Source organism: Rutilus rutilus (genome assembly GCF_951802725.1).
Source record: "Rutilus rutilus genome assembly, chromosome: 3".
Classification (NCBI taxonomy): domain Eukaryota; kingdom Metazoa; phylum Chordata; class Actinopteri; order Cypriniformes; family Leuciscidae; genus Rutilus; species Rutilus rutilus.
Window position 1 is genome coordinate 45060293 of NC_140211.1, and position 18581 is coordinate 45078873.

Genomic DNA, 18581 nt, shown 5'->3' on the forward strand with positions numbered 1-18581 from the left:
TGATGTGAGAATGAAAATGTGCCGGAAATTCTTCGGGAATTAGATTTTTTAGTGTTTGTTGGTTTGATATGATTCACATAAGAGTATTTCTCAAATGTGCCACATCTAAAACATGACGATGAAGTTTTACACCTTTTTCAGAGGCTGAATTCCCAGGTTTGGATGCTCACGCAGAAGTCTTGACCCAGATACTGGGAAAGCTTTCCTTCAGGGACACGACCCAGAAGTGTCACACAAAACACCAGAGAACCTCCTGCATCCGCAAACAGCAGTTTGAGCTTAGATTAGTTTATAGATACAAATATATTCTGTTTAGAGAACTTTTTGCATCTCTATCTTGTGGAAGGATCCATTATTGAAGAAGTAAATAGTGCCAAACAGCTCATATGAGATTCAGTCTGTCCTGATGGATCTGCTCTCTTCAGGACAAACCAGTCAATGTATGGCTAATGTTTATATATATATATATATATATATATATATATTTAATATAATACTTATTTCTTACTGTAATATTATTTCACCTGAAGTTATAAGCGCTTTGTGTTCACAGTGCATGTTTTAAGTGAATGACAAATTGAACTTCTAAAATGGGCTGAATTCATCTTGTGTGTTGGAGAAAAAATATCCATTTGATCTTGATCAAAATTACATTTCTATCTGATTAGAAGAGATCTTAAATCAGCTTCATTTATACTTTTGAATTCTGGCTTGTGTCACGAAACGTGATTAGTAAGGAGTGTATGACGAAGGATAATTCCAAAACACAGTCTTTAATAAATCCAAAAAAGGAAAAGACAAGAGAAAGAAAATGCATCCACTAACATTTGACTTTTAAACAGACGACATCGGACAACCAACTGAAATAAACAGGGAGTATAAATAGGCCTACTAGAACAACTGAGGGAGGTAATGAGACTGTAGCGTTCTCAGGGAAGAAGGAGACTTTTTTAATAACAAAGGGTGTTTATTAGAGGCTGTTATCAGCCACAGCCCACGCCATACACACCCAACTTATAAGAGAACCACACTTGAACCAGCGAGGCGCTCTCACCCCCTCCTCTCTCCCAGGTTCCCCCATAACTCCCCAACACTGCATGAAAAGTGGGATTTTCGACAGTTACCGGCGCTGTAGATTGTCGTGGAAGTTCAGGTTTACGACTGCAAACGACAATTTACAGGCAACACTGCAAACTGTCGGAAATTGTCGGAAATTGACGTGGGACTTGCTTGCCCCGTGACCCCCCTCCCTCTAATGCTTTAACATGTAAATGAGACTGCTGTGAGCTTTACAAATGCAAATGAGGGTAGCAGGGGGAGTTTTATCCCAGGTGACTCAAAGGTATTAACTTAATTCTAAAAAAAATACAATATTTATTTATAATGCAAAATTAAAAACAGCCAAGGCTGACCAAAGTGCTGTACAGGGCAATGGATAAAATGCAGGGCAGAAACAGGACAATAAAAAAAAAAAAAATAGTTGTGTCAAGGGGTATTAAAGGTTTTCAAGGATGTTTTGAAGATGGAAATTGAGGGAGCTAGTCTGATATAGAGGGGTAGACTGTTCCAAAGTTTTGGGCCTGCAGTCGCAAAAGTGCAGTCACCTCGTTTTTTAAGTCTGGATCTGGGCACGATGAGAAGATGGTGATCACTGGATCTCAAAGTACGAGATGGAGTGTACGGGCAGAGGAGATTGGTCAGATATTGGGGGGCCGGTTTGTTAAGAGCTTTATACACAAATAGTACAATTTTAAAATCAATCCTGAATGTGACAGGTAGCCAGTGGAGTTTGAATAAAATAGGGGTGATCGACTCATATTTGCGTGTCCCGGTGAGAAGTCTAGCCGCTGCGTTTTGAACTAGCTGTAGACGAGAGAGAGAGGCCTGATAGCCCAAAATAAAGTGAGTTACAATAGTCTAAGGCCATCCTTAAAAATATTCTTGTTTGCCGTAACCCGACCGACCCTGTCAATTTAGTAGCCTACCGACCCAATTATTTATTTTTTCCCCCTTTTAGTCCGACCGACTTGCCGGCTGAAACTTGTGTTAAGACCAACCGCTTTTTTGTAACTCTTCAAACAACTAATATAAATGCAATAAAATAATATTAGTTATTAAGTATTGTGAATATAAATTCCGTAGGCCTGCATACAAACATAAGCTATAGCAGTGTGATTTTTATTTCAAAATAAGAGATTTTTGTTTAACGGTAACACCAGTGACACAACTCCAGGGGACCACTACTTTCATTATAAATTTTATAATATGTATTCTGCATTTTTTTTATATATATCATTTACATAATATAGTTGATAGTTATGTATACATTATTGTATTTTAAATGGTGTAAAAATCTGTTATTGACCTCAAAATAAAGCATTTTCCCTCTGTACATGACTGTGGGGACGAGCACTTCTGTGGTGCTTGAAATTATATATAATTCATAAAAATCAAATATTGCCACATTGATGGCTCAAGAGGGTGTAATTGTTCAAATAACATATTGTTTTATTTTAAAATGTAAAGAAATTGTAACCCTAAAGTGTTTTTTAAGTGTAATATTTCTGTAAAGGCTAGGGACAGAAAAATGGACATTTTCATAGAATGACCCTCTTACATTTTAGCTTAAATTGATATATTTAATGAAAGTAGCTAGATTAGTTACTATGTGTCATTAGCAATAGCTAATGTTATGTAAAAAAGACACAAAACCATTTATTTCAACAATTAATTTCAATCAGGCTTTGCCACAAAAGTAAAATGTGCATTCCATGCAAACAGCATCACAATCTCTTAGAGCCCAACCACTGTGCATAATACAACACGAACAGAAGATTGTATTTGACTCATGCTGCATACACATACGCAATGACAAGAATTATGCCTACTGTACATATAGAGTTACAACTACGATTAGAGTTGTTTACATAAAATGTACCTCGTTTCTATTTTGCATTAAAAATGTTTGTGGCCCCTTTAAGAAATCCCTCTCTTCTCGCGATACTATTCACTTGTGCTGGACGCGTGCGCGCGACCAGAGAACGGCAGCCATTTTTCATTGTTCAGGAGAGCTCCAAGACGGTGCGTGCATCGATCGGACTCTGTGTTATACATTCTTCTTTCTTGGTAAATATTACTCCAATATCTTTAATATGCACAAATAAGTTGTGAAGCGAAGTTAAAAGAACATTTGATGTGTACATTTTTTGTTTATAGATTTATTTGGAGCGCATGTGTGACGAGGGAACCTCGTGGTGATCGGACGGTAAAGGATTGGGTAACGTTATGTACGTTTTATGGTTTATGGGCGAAATTACTGATGGCATGTTTATTTGATAAATCTGTTAATGAGTTGAATCTATATTCTGTGATTATACAGTATAACTTTATGGTTAAATGCATATTTCTGGTTCCGCATGGCCAGGGCCGGATTATCCATAGACGGGATTGGGCGAGTGCCCTGGGGCACCAGCCAATAGGGGGGCACCAAGTGATTAAGATAATGACTAGACTTTAAAATATTTTTCATGTTTTGTATATATATATTATTTTGCTGGAAGAGATGCAGATACAAAATGAACAGTTAATGATACAATATATACAGAGAGAATATTAATTATATCCATAAAGAATTGACCGTTCGCAAAACCCCGCCCTCGAACGGTCCTCGTCCAATCCTAGCTCAGCAACTGTAACTAAGGAGAAGGACCCCCGTGACCGTCAAACATTGCGATTTTCAGCAAGATGGTGAAACGATGCGCCTATGGCACCTGCAAGTCTGACACCAGGTACCCCAAAAGTTTATAGGGAGGGGTCGTTTTTTTCGCCTTTCCAAAGCCCAAGATCCAAGCGGAAAGATGCCGACAATGGATTAAGACAACCCCGACAACCTCACTCATGGGCGTCAGTTTGGTTTGAAATGTGCTGGGGACAGAGACGCATTCGGAAGTGCATTTTCAGAAGTGCTGGGTATAATGACGCATTATTTATTTTTTTCTCTTTCCCGCAGGTCATGTTTTGAAAGACGATGTCCTGTAGCTTACTAATGTAAATAAATAAAAATGTATACAAAAATGTGATGTCCAACTCGTTTTATGAATAAGAAAGCCTTAAGTTTTCAAAAAGCATTAGACATCTCTGACCCACTAATCTACTTCATAAGTACCATGCTGACAATATGACATGACGTGGTTTAACAATGATTACCAAATTTCTCTCTCATATTGCTCCTCATAACCACTGAAAACGGTCAAAAAATCTAACCAAAAGTCCAGGTTATAGTTAAGGACGTTATCTGACATTAAGCGCTGCATTTCTGCTTCACATTTTCAGCAGGGCAGCATGGGTTGTGGGTTGACTCCACACGGTTCTCATGCGGTTTATACTAACGTGAAAAAGCTTTACGTGGCTTAATGTACCTAAACGATCACCAAATTTCTCTCTCATATTGCTCCTCATAACCACTGAAAACTGTAAAAAAAAAAAAAAATCGAACCCAAAGTCCAATTATTATGGACGTTCATTTAGGGAGGAGGGGGGGGGGCACTTCAAATGTTGTCACCCAGGGGCACTACACGGTGTTAATCCGGGCCTGCGCATGGCATGATTAAACGTGGGTTGTGGCTTTGTTAAAGTGCTTTTATTTCTCTTGTAACTTAGGCCTAACGTTACCTCAGCCACTGCCGTATTCCAGTTTGTGTTATCGTATTTAATTGTAGCCTAACATATTTTGGTTTGGAGAAATCAATTTAAATCTGACCAGTTGCAGTGTATTACACTGCATTTCAGTTTGAATTGAGTTAAGTATTCTGTGGATTTGGGCATTGATCCACTGGTTAAGCTTTTTGTGACATTTGATTGTCATCTTCAAATTTACTGTAAACTGTTTCTACAATTTCTTTTTTTTTTCTTTCTTTTTTTTTTTTTTTTTTTTTACTAGTGAAATCTATTTTTTTTCTTGTGAAATCTCTTCGAACAAGGCAAACTTTTTTCTTAATCAGACTTTTATCTGTTTAATTGTGCTTCCATTGACCGCTGTCACTTATTTTAAACAGCAGTCAGAATAAAACCCCAATTTCAAAAAGCATAGTTTGCTTCCGGTGTGTATTTCTGCAATTTCACCCGGTTGCATTTTTTCTCCTTTGTTTAAATTTACTGTGACTTATATTGTTCTTATTAATTTTACTGTGACTTATGTTGTTCTTATTAATATCACTCTCAATTAATTGTTTTCCAGCTGCCTTTAAGACATATTACACGACAGTGCGCAGGAGCTTCAGGTACAAACAACCAGATCTTGCATTGCAGGCGGAAGCTGTGGTGAATTCAGCTCGGAGTCGAGCGAGAAGAAAGACGGTAAGATTGATTAGATTTGTTTTTGGTCAATGTGACTATTTTTCAGGTGCATTAATAGATGTGTGTTGTCCATACGCAGTGCATTGCGCAGTACTGATTGTCTTTATTGGTTTTAACAGCTGCTAGAAGCGAGACAGAGTGTGCTAGCTGAGGATGAGGTGGGCCTTCGGAAGTGTGTGCTACCATAGACCTGATGTCTGATGAGGAAGATGGCATCGTCGGCGGGGTGTCTGGATGGATTGTGCGACCTCCGTCCTGTCGCAGCCAGGAGCTCACCGAGCTCTGTGCTACGCTGCAGTCGAGATTAGAGTCGACTCCAAAGTACAGGGCAACGCACCACAGACGTCTGCAAAATGGACCGAATTCAGACAGAATGCCGCTAGTTACCTGCAGCTGTATTTTGTCAGGCCTTGTGAAATGTAAGAATATTCTGTTTTTCATGATTTCATCATAAAGCAAGAGGTCATGGGATTGATGGCTATTATTTGTTTAATAATTGTAAATAATCCTGTAATTTACAGGAAGCAGTATGCCATCTTCACAACTCTGAGACAAATTGTGGGCGCTACGAACTGGATCAAGGTAAAAAAAAAAAAAAAAGAATCTTACATTCTTTTATTTTTTTACTTTCATAAAAACTTAAACATTTTAAAGGTAAGATTCAAAGAATATGCTTTCATTCTCTTGTATAAGAAAATAGATCCGTTATAGTTTACGATCTTAATCATACATTTTGTTTCCATAGAGTAACCTCGCCTCATAACGAGGGCGTAACCTCACATTTACTCAGAGCTATGTCTGCAAGTCCAGATTTTCATGACGCTGATCATGACGACATTGTAAGTAACTTTGACTATTTTCTCCTTGTTTCATTTTACTGTGACTTGAGTTGTTTTTATTCATATCACTCTCATTTAATTGTTTTCCAGCTTGCCTGTAAGACATACTACGAGACAGTACGCAGGAGCTTCAGGTACAAACAACCAGATCTGGCATTGCAGGCCGAAGCTGTGAAGAGTTCAGCTCGGAGTCGAGCGAGAAGAAAGAGGGTAAGATTTTTAGTCAATGTGACTATTTTTCACGTGCATTAATAGATGTTTTGTGTCCATACACAGTGCATCACAGTACTGATTGTCTGTATTGGTTGTTTTTACAGCTGTTAGAAGCGAGACGGTGTGCTAGGTGAGGATGACGTGGGCATTTGGAAGTGCGCCACCATAGATCTGATGTCCGATGAAGTTCAACCACCAGCCAGGAGCTCACAGAGCTCTGTGCTACGCTGCAGTCGAGATTAGAGGCGACTCCTAAATACAGGGCAACGCACCACAGACGTTTTCAAAGTGGATCGAATTCAGAGAGAACGCCGCTAGTCACCTACTACAGCTCCGAAGATGAAAACAGACACTGAGCTTCCAATTTGTTGTGTGTGCAGATGATCTATGCTTTGTACATAGGTGTATATTGTTTTGTGTCTGTGCTAATAAAGCTCTTTCTTTGAATAAACAGCATGTCCCTGGCAAATTTTCCATTCCTTTATAAATTCATGTCCTTGATGGTAATAATAGTGTAGTCCATAGGTTAACAATGACATGAATATACCACAGAATAGCATATTATGAATATAAAAAAATAATTTATATATTATTATTTATATGAATATTATAATTTTTTTAATTTTTAATGAGCGAGGGTGACCAATAGTAACAGATCTGCCAACCAATCACGAGTGATTTTTCTTGTTTAAACCACGTGGGTTCAACCAATAGTGAGTGAGGAAATTCAAGCCTTTCTCTGGCGGGAGCTGCTGTTCATATGGTAATTAGAGCCATTCACACCTCCGGCGCGAGCGCTCTGCATACGTCATGGTTCGTTTCCGACAATATTCGGCACAGACGAACGCGACGTTCACAGGCTGTAAATTGTCATTAACTGCCGAAAATTAGGGAGATTTACGGCCGTTTACGGGGTCGGAAATCCCAATTTTCATGCAGTGCAAGAGGTGGAGCCTTTTTCCATATTGAACTTGAACATCGAAACCCATCGATTCACATAAAATGAATAAAATACAACATTAACATTAAAAGCATCCTTATTTGTAACAGAAAAGCATTTTGAACACGTTACTCTACCCCCCTCTAACTGAAGTCCTCGACCCAGAGGACAAAGTTTTTAAATCTGACTGGGGTTCTCCTCTCCCTCCTAGGACGCCCCCTGAGGAGAATGTGATTTTTGATTTCAGGTGCCGCTTCCTCTGAGCCCTGCAAATGATCACCCTGAGGGATGTCGGGCAGCGGTGTCACCTGCTGGCCACTACTTGCCATATCAGCTGGTCCAATTACCCCCTCTGACCCCCTTTGAGTCTCACTGTTGTGTGAAGGAAGTATTGTTACACCCTCTGGTGTCGCGGTGCCCCGGTAAGGGGCCAGCCTATCACGATGCAGTACCACTTTGCGCCCCCGAGGAAGCAACTGCACTCGAGACACCACCTCCCCCAGCTTGTCCAATATCGGGCATGGTCCCACCCATTGGCTATACAACTTAGGGCACCTTCTTCTCTTCCTAACTGGGCTGTAAATCCAAACTAGCTCTCCGACCCCAAAGTTGCACCCCCGAGCATGCAGGTCATACGTTCTTTTTTGCCGCACCCCTGAGGTCACCAGGTGCCTCTTGGCATATCCAAGTCCAAGCACTCCTGGAGCTGTCTAGCATATTAGGGTCCAGCAGGAACAGGAGGGGCATCAGGGGGCCGTCACAAGGCCAACTCTGCAGGGGTTCTAATCTCCCTACCCAACATGAGCAGGGCCGGTGTGCATGAGGTAGAGTCCTGAATAGCAGAGCGACATGCCATTAAGACCAGTGGCAGATGGGTGTCCCAATCATGCTGATGAGTTGATGTTAAAATGGACAACTGTTCAGCTAGTGTCCTGTTGAATCGCTCCACGAGCCCGTCGCTTTGAGGGTGGAGTGGGGAGGTGCAGGTCTTGTTGATTCCAAATGCTCACACATGGAAGAGAATACCGTGGACTCGAAGTTTCTGCCTTGATCACTATGGATACACTGGGGCACCTCAAACCTACTAAACATGCCCTCCACCAAGACATTGGCAACAGTCTCAGCCTCCTGGTTAGGCATTGCAAAGGCCTCAGGTCATTTCGTAAAGTAATCCATAGCGATCAAGACAAAGCGATTTCCCTATGTGGTGCGAGTAAAAAATAAAGTAAAGTCGGCAACACCTAAGCTCCAAAATTATCAAAAATATTTATTGTCAAGACAACTATCGCATAGCGGTAACGTTTCGAGCACGCAGGCTCTTCATCATCCTATGTGGTGCGAGGAAATGGCCCCATGACGTCCACCCCCTCCCCCTGCATCGGCTCCCCCACCAGAAACTGCTGCAGTTGGGCCCTAGACTTCCCCGGTGGCCCTTTGTGTGCTGTACAAAGATCACAACACCTGCAGAAGTCCTCTAAATCACGCCTCAGCCGTCCCCAGTAGAAGGCCTGACGCAGACGCAGACGCCGAAGTGTCTTCGTCACCCCAAAATGTCCAGACCGGCAAAGCCATGCATGGCCTTCAACACTGCCTCTTGCATGTCCCCAGGCACCACGACTTGCCATCTCTTTTCTCCTGTCGCTGGCACCACCCATGCTCAGTGGAGGACCCCCTCTGTCAGCCGTAGACATTTGAACTTGGCCCACAATCCCTTGGTGAATGGGGAGAGGGCTGCTACCTCCTCCCATGGTGGTCGTTGCTGTGCCTCTACCCACAGGATCACAGGCTGTAAGTCTGGGTCCCCCCTCTGATTCTCTGCCCATTGAGTGACATCCACTTCCTGTAGCTCCCGACAGACCGGCTTGGGCCCATCGCTACCATCCACTTTCCGGCTAAGCTCCAACTCTCTGGCTTCTCTGCGCTCACAATACCTACATTCCTGCATTCTACATGGACGTATTGACAGGGCGTCTGCATTACCATGCCGTTCCCCTGCACGATGCGTAACGGTGTACTCATAACTCTGCAATTCCTCGAGCCAACGAGCCACCTGGCCCTCTGATTCTTTGAAAGTCATCAACCACTGCAAGGAGGCATGGTCAGAGCGTATGGTGAAGTGCCGACCGCACAAGTAGTACTTGAAGTGCATGATGGCAGAGATTGCAGCCAACAGCTCTAGTCGTGTGACACAATACCTCTTTTCAGCTTTGTTTAGCCCCTTGCTGAAATATGCTACTACTTTCTCTCCGTCTGGCCACACTTGGGACAGAACAGCCCCTATTCCATCCCCACTTGCATCTGTATCAAGAACGAGGGGCATTTGGAGATCGGGAGGAGCCAGAATGGGCGCGCACACCAGGGCTTGCTTCAGAGTATCAAAAGCATTTTGACAGCACTCCGACCAGGCAAAGCACTGATCCTTTTGCAGGAGCTTGTATAAGGGAGCAGCAATACAAGAAAACCCTCGTACAAACTTCCTGTAATAGGATGCCAGACCCAAGAAGCTTTTTAACTCCTTCTGACTCACCGGTATAAGCCACTCCCGTACGGTTCTGATCTTGTCTTCCGCTGTGCCAATCCCCTCACTGTCAATTCGATGCCCCAAGGTCACCTCTCTGCTTAACAGCCGGCATTTATTGGGATGTAACTTCAGGCCCGCTGCTCTGATTTTCTCCAGCACTACCCTCAGGGCTTTGATAGCTGAATGGAATGAGCTCCCATGTGCCAGTATGTCATCCAAAAACACCAGACACTGCTGCCGCAGAATACCTTCCAGTACCCTCTCCTCTACCACTGGTGAAGTGGGCAGCTTTGGATGTGGTTCCACCAGACTACATGCTTCTGGGACCATTGGAGTTGGGTCCTCCAGGCCCACTGGATTTGTGACCTCCTGACTCTGGTCCTCCAAGACCATAGAACTTAGGACATCCTGATTCAGGTCCCCCGGGATCACTGGACTTGGGGCCTCCTGACTTGGGCCCTTTTGGACCACTGGACTTGGGGCCTCCTGACTCGGGCCCTCCCGGACCAATGGGCTTAGGGACTCCTGACAAGTGCACGACATGGGCCCTCCTTGGCTTCTGCTTTCGGGGGCACAACAATGCGTGATCAGCCACTTCTAAGGTGACTGCAGCAGCCGTAGCTGCCTCTGGCATGACTGCATTAAACTTAACTGCCCTTGGGGTGACTGCTGCTAACCTGACCATCTCAGAAATGACTGAAGCGGGCATGGCGGAATCTGGAATGGACGTACCAGAGCGGGTATGGCGGGCTCTGGACGGACTGGAGCGGGCTTGACAGGCTCTGGACAAACTGGAGCAGGTTTGACAGGCTCTGGATGGACTGGAGCATACCTTGGAACTTCTGCAGTGACTGCCTCAAACTTAACCACCTCTGAGATAACTGCAGCTGTTTTGGCTGACTCAGGAGTGACTGCAGCGTTCTGGGCTGCCCTCATCCTTCTCAATCTTTGCTTGAGCGTGGGAGTCAGTGTAGAGTCCTGGGCTTGACTTAACAAGGAAGGAGGGGTGTGATGGTCATTAACCCTCTGGGGTCTAAGGTGTTTTTGGGGTCCTTGAGATGTTTTGACATGCCCTGACATTTGTGCTTTTTTCAGTTGCTTATAAACATATTAATGGCAAAGGTGTAATTACACTCTATTTAGCACAAACAGGGCTACCATAATGTGTGAGCAACATGTATGTACATGTTTGTATTTTTGTGAGAATAATGTTTATGCATGGTTATTGAAAAAACTAAAAATTAAAGTTTCTGAAATAGGGCCACAAAACACATACTAAATATGTGTCCACAAGACTTTTGAATAATGGGTATTGTCGCTTAGAGTTTTTTCTTCAAAATGATCTGAAAATCATCCTGCCTAATCATTCACATAAAACAATACATTGATTTAAACTTTGTAAGACACGTTTTGTTTGGAAAGGCAATATGCGTGTGGGCGTGATTCACACCTGAGAAGACAATGACCCACATAATGAGCCACATAATGAGCCTTTCATTCAGGTGTATCACTGAGAGTACGTAAAGAGTGTGAGGACTTATTTTGTATGCATGCAAATTGCATAATATCCATGGTAAACATTTCTAGTAACTATGCAGTTAATTCTCATACTGTATTTTCAGAATGTTTTGGAATATATCCTCTCCCCAAATGTGACACTAATAAAAAAGTATAATAAATAATTTAATGAGAAGGTTTATATTGACCTGTTAAGATGTTGCTTACATCTACCTTGAAAATATATGTTTTGCTATTTTATTAAACAATTTTCACATATAAATCAACAACAATTACACTGTAAAAAATTATTTGTTGACACAACTTGACTTGGTCAAGTCATCTTGTTGCATTGACTCAGTTAAGTTTAGCCAACATTAGGAGTTAAGTTAACTCAACTTATATGTATTTGTTGAAATAACTTGCAGTAAATTGGGCCAACGTACTGTATCAATTAATAAGCATTTAGATTTTTTTGTTAAGTCAACTTAAAACCATATTGGTTGAACTGAATTTTTCATGTTTTCACAACCATTAACCAAGTCTAATTGACATAAAATAGTAATTTTTCCTCAACATCACAACTTAACTTTTTGAGTTTACTAGACTTCATTGCTTGCTTTGACAAGAAGTTCTAGATATCTACCTGGAACTAGATTTTTTTATGAAATCAACACAACTGCAAAATTGAAACTCTCAGCATTTATTTTTTAAACAGATGCACTGCACCCAAAAACAGACAAAAAGAATTAGCTTGCAAAGATATAAAACCATCACAAGAAAAACCCTCACATATATTCAGCTCACACAAGCACGTGCAAACTTCTTTATGCACAGACCCATTCTTAGAGAATAGTACAAATAACTCTCCTTGTCACTATCAGATATTTTCATTGCAGGAACAGGTGTAGCCTACATGAAGAATTCACAATAAGCTGTGTTTAACAACTTCAAATAAAACAGTGTCTTCAATTCCCAATCAAACGTCAAACATGACAAGGAAAGAGGAAGCAGGACAAGGTAACAAGAAAACAGTCTGTTTGAAAAAAAAAATCAAGAATACCAATGTTACACTTAAAACAATGAGATCTAAAATAACAATGGTCTTAAACTTTAAAACAGTGTAAGTGCTATTAGTAGCAAGAAGGAGAAAATAGTTTATCTTATCTCAGCAACTTGCTCTTCAAAGAGTGAACTCTTGCGGTGCAAGAGTCTGATCCAACTCCAATGAACAGGCGCTGTATCACTTCAAAAGTGAATTTTAATTCCTTTGGGTAGTCAAGGTTTAATGCGTACACCAGGCCCATCAGGTTCAGAAAAGCATTAGGTATGTCACTCAGGTGACGCATCACCACTTCTTCCTCAATCACCAGGGCAACATCATTGTAGAATTCTGGGAGAGGTTCCATCACATTTTCCACAACCACTAGGATTCCGATCACCACACCCTTGATCACATCCTCTTCACGGTCACTGGGCTTTGTAGAATGAAAACAAAATTAAGGTACTATTACTTAAAACCAATTTCACAAACAATTTAAAGTCCCCAGACCCCTGCAAATTAAGAGATCTAATGTTCAATTTTCCCTTGTTTTGCCTTAAAGGTTTCAGCTTACCTCGCATATCTTCATGAATTTAGAAGGAGTCTCTCGCATGTACCATGGCAGGCCAAGCAATGCTGCAGTCCTCATCCTTTGGTTTGTTGTCTGTAAAATATAGGATGGTTAAAGTACCTGCTTTATTGGTTCAATCCTTTGTTTTTATTTCATTTATCCTTTCACCCCCTCCCTCTGTCTTGAAAAATAAAAACATTAATTTCAAATATGTATACTTGTATACTTTTGTTGTAAATAAATCACCAGTGATGTGGTACAACAACAGTTGTTTGTTACCTTTTTGTTTGGCACCAAAATAAGATTTAATAGTGGATGTAACCAGCTCGTCACTTAAACCAGGAGTGTCTGCGGTCTGAACTCCGAGCCCGAGCGCGATTGTTCCCGGCGACCCCCGCAGCGCTGGTCTGGATTCTATCGAACCCTGGTGCGTTATTACGTCATCACAACGTGTATGATGCATGATAGAAAACAGAACGCGGGTCAATATATAGTTTTTTTTTATTAATTCGGTGCTATTATGCGCAGCTGAGTGAACAACACAGGTTAACGGTGTGTGTGTGTGTTGTATAATGTGGGCTTCTGCTGCTTGCAAACTAACTCTTTTGAGGAGACAGTGGATTTCCAAATTTGTTGTCCTGATTCCACACGCTATGCGCGAATACACTGCAGGCTCACTCTCGCTCATATCCAAGGTAAATCATCAGCACTATCATCCCTTACATGTGTTTTATTTAACTAAATACATCATAATAAGCTAAAACGCATGCACAGGTCACATTACTTCCTGAACAAGTGACCCGAGTCCGTGTTGCTTTCACATTCACCCGAACCGCGGCACGGTTCGAGTGCAACCGAACAAAGACCACTTCCTCCAGGTAGTCTTGGCTTTGGTACCCCAGTGCACACCCGAGTCCACATGACAGCATTCACATTATGATTTTGTCATGTGGACTTGGGTGTGCACTGGGGTACCAAAGCCAAGACTACCTGGAGGAAGTGGTCTTTGTTCGGTTGCACTCGAACCGTGCCGCGGTTCGGGTGAATGTGAAAGCAACACGGACTCGGGTGCGCACTGGAAACTACAGTTTTGAAAGGGGCACCTCACTGACTCTTTCTTTTTAATGTGTGTTGTAAGATGAGCAAAATACTGTGAAATACTGCAAGCCTCTGAAAAAATACACAGGTCACAGTTCACATTTGATGTTGCTTTAAGCAATTTTGAGGAGGCTTGAAGACATTGACTATGTACGCAGGTTAAATGCTTCTTCAGAGACAGTTCACTCCTAAATGTGCATACACAATCCTTATAGATGCATGGGAGTGGACAGTGACTTGCCTGATGGCAGTGTTTAAGCTTGTAGTGTGTGATTAGGGCACGCTGGTTGGGCGAGGAAAATCTGCAAATCTTGCAACACCACCTCATCGATTTCTGCTTCCACTCTGCTTTCACTATACTGATCCTGCAAATAAAAAAATAAAAAAGTAAAACTCCATCCAAGTACACATATACATGTTACATACAGAAATATTCACTGAACATAGGGCTGTACAACTATTCAAATATCTAATTGCGATTACGGATACCACGATAACGTAATTGTTCAAACAAGAACGCAGTACAATAGGAACTACCAGTGACCAGTGACGTAAGTGTACGCTGAAATAAAAAGTCTCTCACCTGTCAGCCGTTATACTGCGCTAGTAGCGCACACTCTTTAATTGCACCCTGTGTATCACTTCACTACATATAAAGCACAAAAGAAACTATGAGCAGACAACGTTGATACGTTGTAAATTAGAAAGTCACAAAATAAAAGTAAAATACCACGTTACTACTAGTACGTCGTGTTAGCTGAGAAGGATTTGCATGCAGGTATGATGTTCATTCTATTAATCAGGAGCAGTTTCCGTGTTGTATTAACAGTTTTTGTTAGTATTGTGTTTTTATCATGGTAAGTGTTGGCAAAAATGCCAATTTATGTTCACTTTGTTATATTAACTTTGTAAAAAATAATAAATATTATTTTTAAAAGACTGTGGTAAATCCAACATTGTATTAACAAAACTAGTTTGTGACTGCTATTAAATAGCTTAACCTTGTTAAGCGTTTATTTATCGGTATTAGTCATATTCTTACAATTTATGTTTATGTTAAGTAAAGGGGGACAGTACTTGTTTGAGTCTACAATTTTTGTGTAAACAAATTTATTATAATAGGCATAGAAAATTACCATGGGAAAATGTGGGTGCCATGGGCAAACGAGTTGAGAACCACTGTTATAAAGCTAGGCTATTCAAAACATCATTCAATAATTTGTAATTAATAATCACCCATTACAATTTTAAGGGAATAATCGACAATTATGATTTTTGTCATAATCGTGCAGCCCTAAAACATCTTACTTCCCAAATACAATTATGAGGAAAAAAAATATTAAAACTTTTTATTTCTATTTCTGGTGATGCATTTAATGTTATACTAATGATGTTGCTGTCAATATAAAATTGAGCAGTGCTGTAAATATAGCTTTTATTATGTGAAAATGTTTTATATAAATAACATAATCCTGAAATTCATGATTATTCAGGGCTTCACAGGTAACACAATTGACATAAAAGTTTAATCATGTGATTATGAACTACAAAAAGTTGACATTATATTAAAGGGCACCTATTATGCAAAATTCACTTTTACATGGTGTTTGAACATAAATGTGTGTTGGCAGTGTGTGTACACAACCACCCTATAATGATAAAAATCCACCCAGTGCTTTTTTTATAATCCCCATAAATCATAAGCACTGTCTCAGAACGAGCTGTTCTCAGATTCGGGGCAATGTGACGTCACTTTGCACAGGCTCCTCCCACGACTGTTGATTGATACTGCAGTTTGAGCATAGACCCGCCCTGAGTGAGCTGGACACAGAGTCCGCCATTGTTTCGACGCTTGAGCAGCTGTAGACAAGAATGTCTCCTAAGCGATTGAGGTGTTTTGTTGTAAGATGTAAGAATGAACATAGCAGTCTTCATTTACTCTCGTTGTTACTCGAGGATGGATCAGTACTGTTTGTGATCCAGCTTACAGTCTCTGGAGCGATGTTACTGACCACGGCAGAAATGAAAGTGAGAGCACGCACTTTATGACAGCTCATCGAGTCATTTTACGGATATAAGGTTTACCAGTTTATTAAGCACCCACTGAAAAGGTGTGTATATATTTGTTTACTGTTAGTTGTAACGAGTGTTTTGTGTACTTCGCTGTGTATGTTGATGATAATGAAAGGGAGGGAGAGAGAGTTTATGGATAAGACTTTAATGTGCACTTCTTTTACTGTGTTTATTCAGCTCTTACAGTGATTCTCTGGAGTAAAACTAACGCTCATCTTTTGTGTGATGTACAATAAACTTCACTGAACTCGTCAGTATATTTTGGTCATCATTCGGACGTGGTCCGCAACAGCAGGCTTGTATTAATAGTGGATAAAAGCAGATGACAAATAAGTTATAACCATAATTAAACTAAACTATATTCTATCTCCATACAGCATATATTCTCTGGCTCTGTGGGCATTATTGTCCGACTCCGAGTCGAAATGAACACGCAACTGAGAGTTTCTGTTCTGATATTATCAAATGAGATTGTCCTGGCTCTGAGCGCGAGCTCGTGATGCTCCGTGCCCTGGGCAGGCAGCAGCAGTTCATTTGCATTTAAAGGTATACACACTAAAACAGCATGTTTTTCTGAGCTCCAAAAAATGACAAATTAAACATGATGTAAAAAATTATCTGTTGGGTATTTTGAGCTAAAACTTCACATACATACTCTGGGGACATCAGAGACTTATTTTACATCTTGTGATAAGAGTCATAATAGGTGCCCTTTAATACAAAATCATGGCAAGTTACCTACTGTATATAGGCCTACAGAAGACGCACCGTTTGCACGTGCTCAAAAACATTATGGTATGTCATTTGAAAAAAATAACAACTGGGCGTTTAACATAAGTAAATCAAGCATTTTTAATGGTAAACACAAATATGGACTGGCGGCGGTGCTTCAGATATTAACGTTACTGGTCATTCTGTGTTTCTAACGATAATGAGATCCGATCAAGAGCACGCTAAAAAGTAACTTATATGTACACTTCTTTATCTATTTACCAACATTAAACATACCAACATACATACCAACTGGGGTCGGCGGCGATACCAGCTCGCGTTTTTCCTTATCAGTTCAAACTGGAGTCCAAATACTCTGTTGACTTTGATCTTACAAACCAGTTTCATACATCAATCGATCCTGTTAAGTGTGTATTATTTTTGTGTATACTCACAATAAAAACAAAGTGTTGTGCTTTTTGCCAAATAAAGAAAAATAAACATGATGTGAGTTCTGCTTTCTCTCTGTCAGTGAAGTCAATTCTGAAACGCGTCCGAAAATGAACAATAACTCAGCGGATACTCAGTCAAACAGGCATACAGACACACAGGCATGAAGCTTGAATTCTCTTCTTTTAAATGAAGTAATTTTTATAAAAAAACAAATATTCTCAGTTTATGTAATCTGTATGAAAAGTGCGAGATGTCAGTCGTTCTCATCTCAGCTAATTATTTTTAATGTGAACCCGCCCACGGAGAGCGCGCGCTATTCAAACGCAAATGACTGAGGCATCCATGCAAACTGTGAACGCCCCCATATCAGCTCGAGAAAACACATCAAGCTTATTCAGATCTTTGTACTTGTTTACACCGTCTCGCGGCGCTGTGAGGAATAATAATAATGGAAAATGTACCTCAGAAGTGCTGGTATTTCGAGGAGCAACGGATCCTGAGAATACTGTAGTAAGTTTTTTTCATTCTCAAGTGAATCGCGTTTCTGTGTGTGAATGAATGAACGGCAGAGATGTGCGCTGTTTACCACAACTCGCAAAAAGACGGTTTAAATTTGAATCGCATTTCTGTGTGTGAATGAATGATCCGCTTTTAGCAAACTATATTGCTATACTGAGATGAGTAAAAATCGACTGAAATATGTTTAAATAAAATGTATTTGTATAAGCAACGTATTAAACTGCAAATTAACATTTATATTTCTTATATAAACGAAAGACCTATGTTACAGACATATGAAAGACAACATTTCGTTGACTAGTTTTGGATAGACTATACATTTTTACTGTAAAATATCTGCCACCTCAAATAAGCTTTTGTTTGCCAATTTTTGCTCATATGTTAAATATAGTATGTTTTGTCAAAAATAAAGTAATCAAATAATCAATCAAATCCTTAACTTTGAAATATGTATGATACTTTAGTTTTTACAAAGAAAGATTACACTTGAATTGTTGTTGTAATTGTAACCTTTTTAATAAAAAATATATTTACAAGGTAGATGTAAACAAACTATTAAAAGGTAAATATAAGCCTTTTCTTTAAATAATTAGAGCCCAAGCCCTGAAAGGGCGAAGGCCCTATTGTTTTCGGTAGGATTATTTATTAGGGCCCAAGCCCTGAAAGGGCGAAGGCCCTATTGTTTTCGGTAGGATTATTATTATTAGGGCCCAAGCCCTGAAAGGGCGAAGAGCCCTATTGTTTTCGGT

The 18581-nt window shown here is 40.5% G+C and overlaps 1 long non-coding RNA gene across 1 annotated transcript; it reads right to left on the reverse strand.

Annotated features, from left to right (window-relative positions):
- Window positions 1–12054: 12054 nt before the first annotated feature.
- On the reverse strand, window positions 12055–13365 carry LOC311288052. Its single transcript, XR_014626867.1, has 3 exons — window positions 13258–13365; window positions 12982–13071; window positions 12055–12843 (listed from the first exon to the last, which is right to left on the reverse strand). It is a non-coding gene; the product is annotated as an uncharacterized lncRNA (long non-coding RNA).
- Window positions 13366–18581: the final 5216 nt, after the last annotated feature.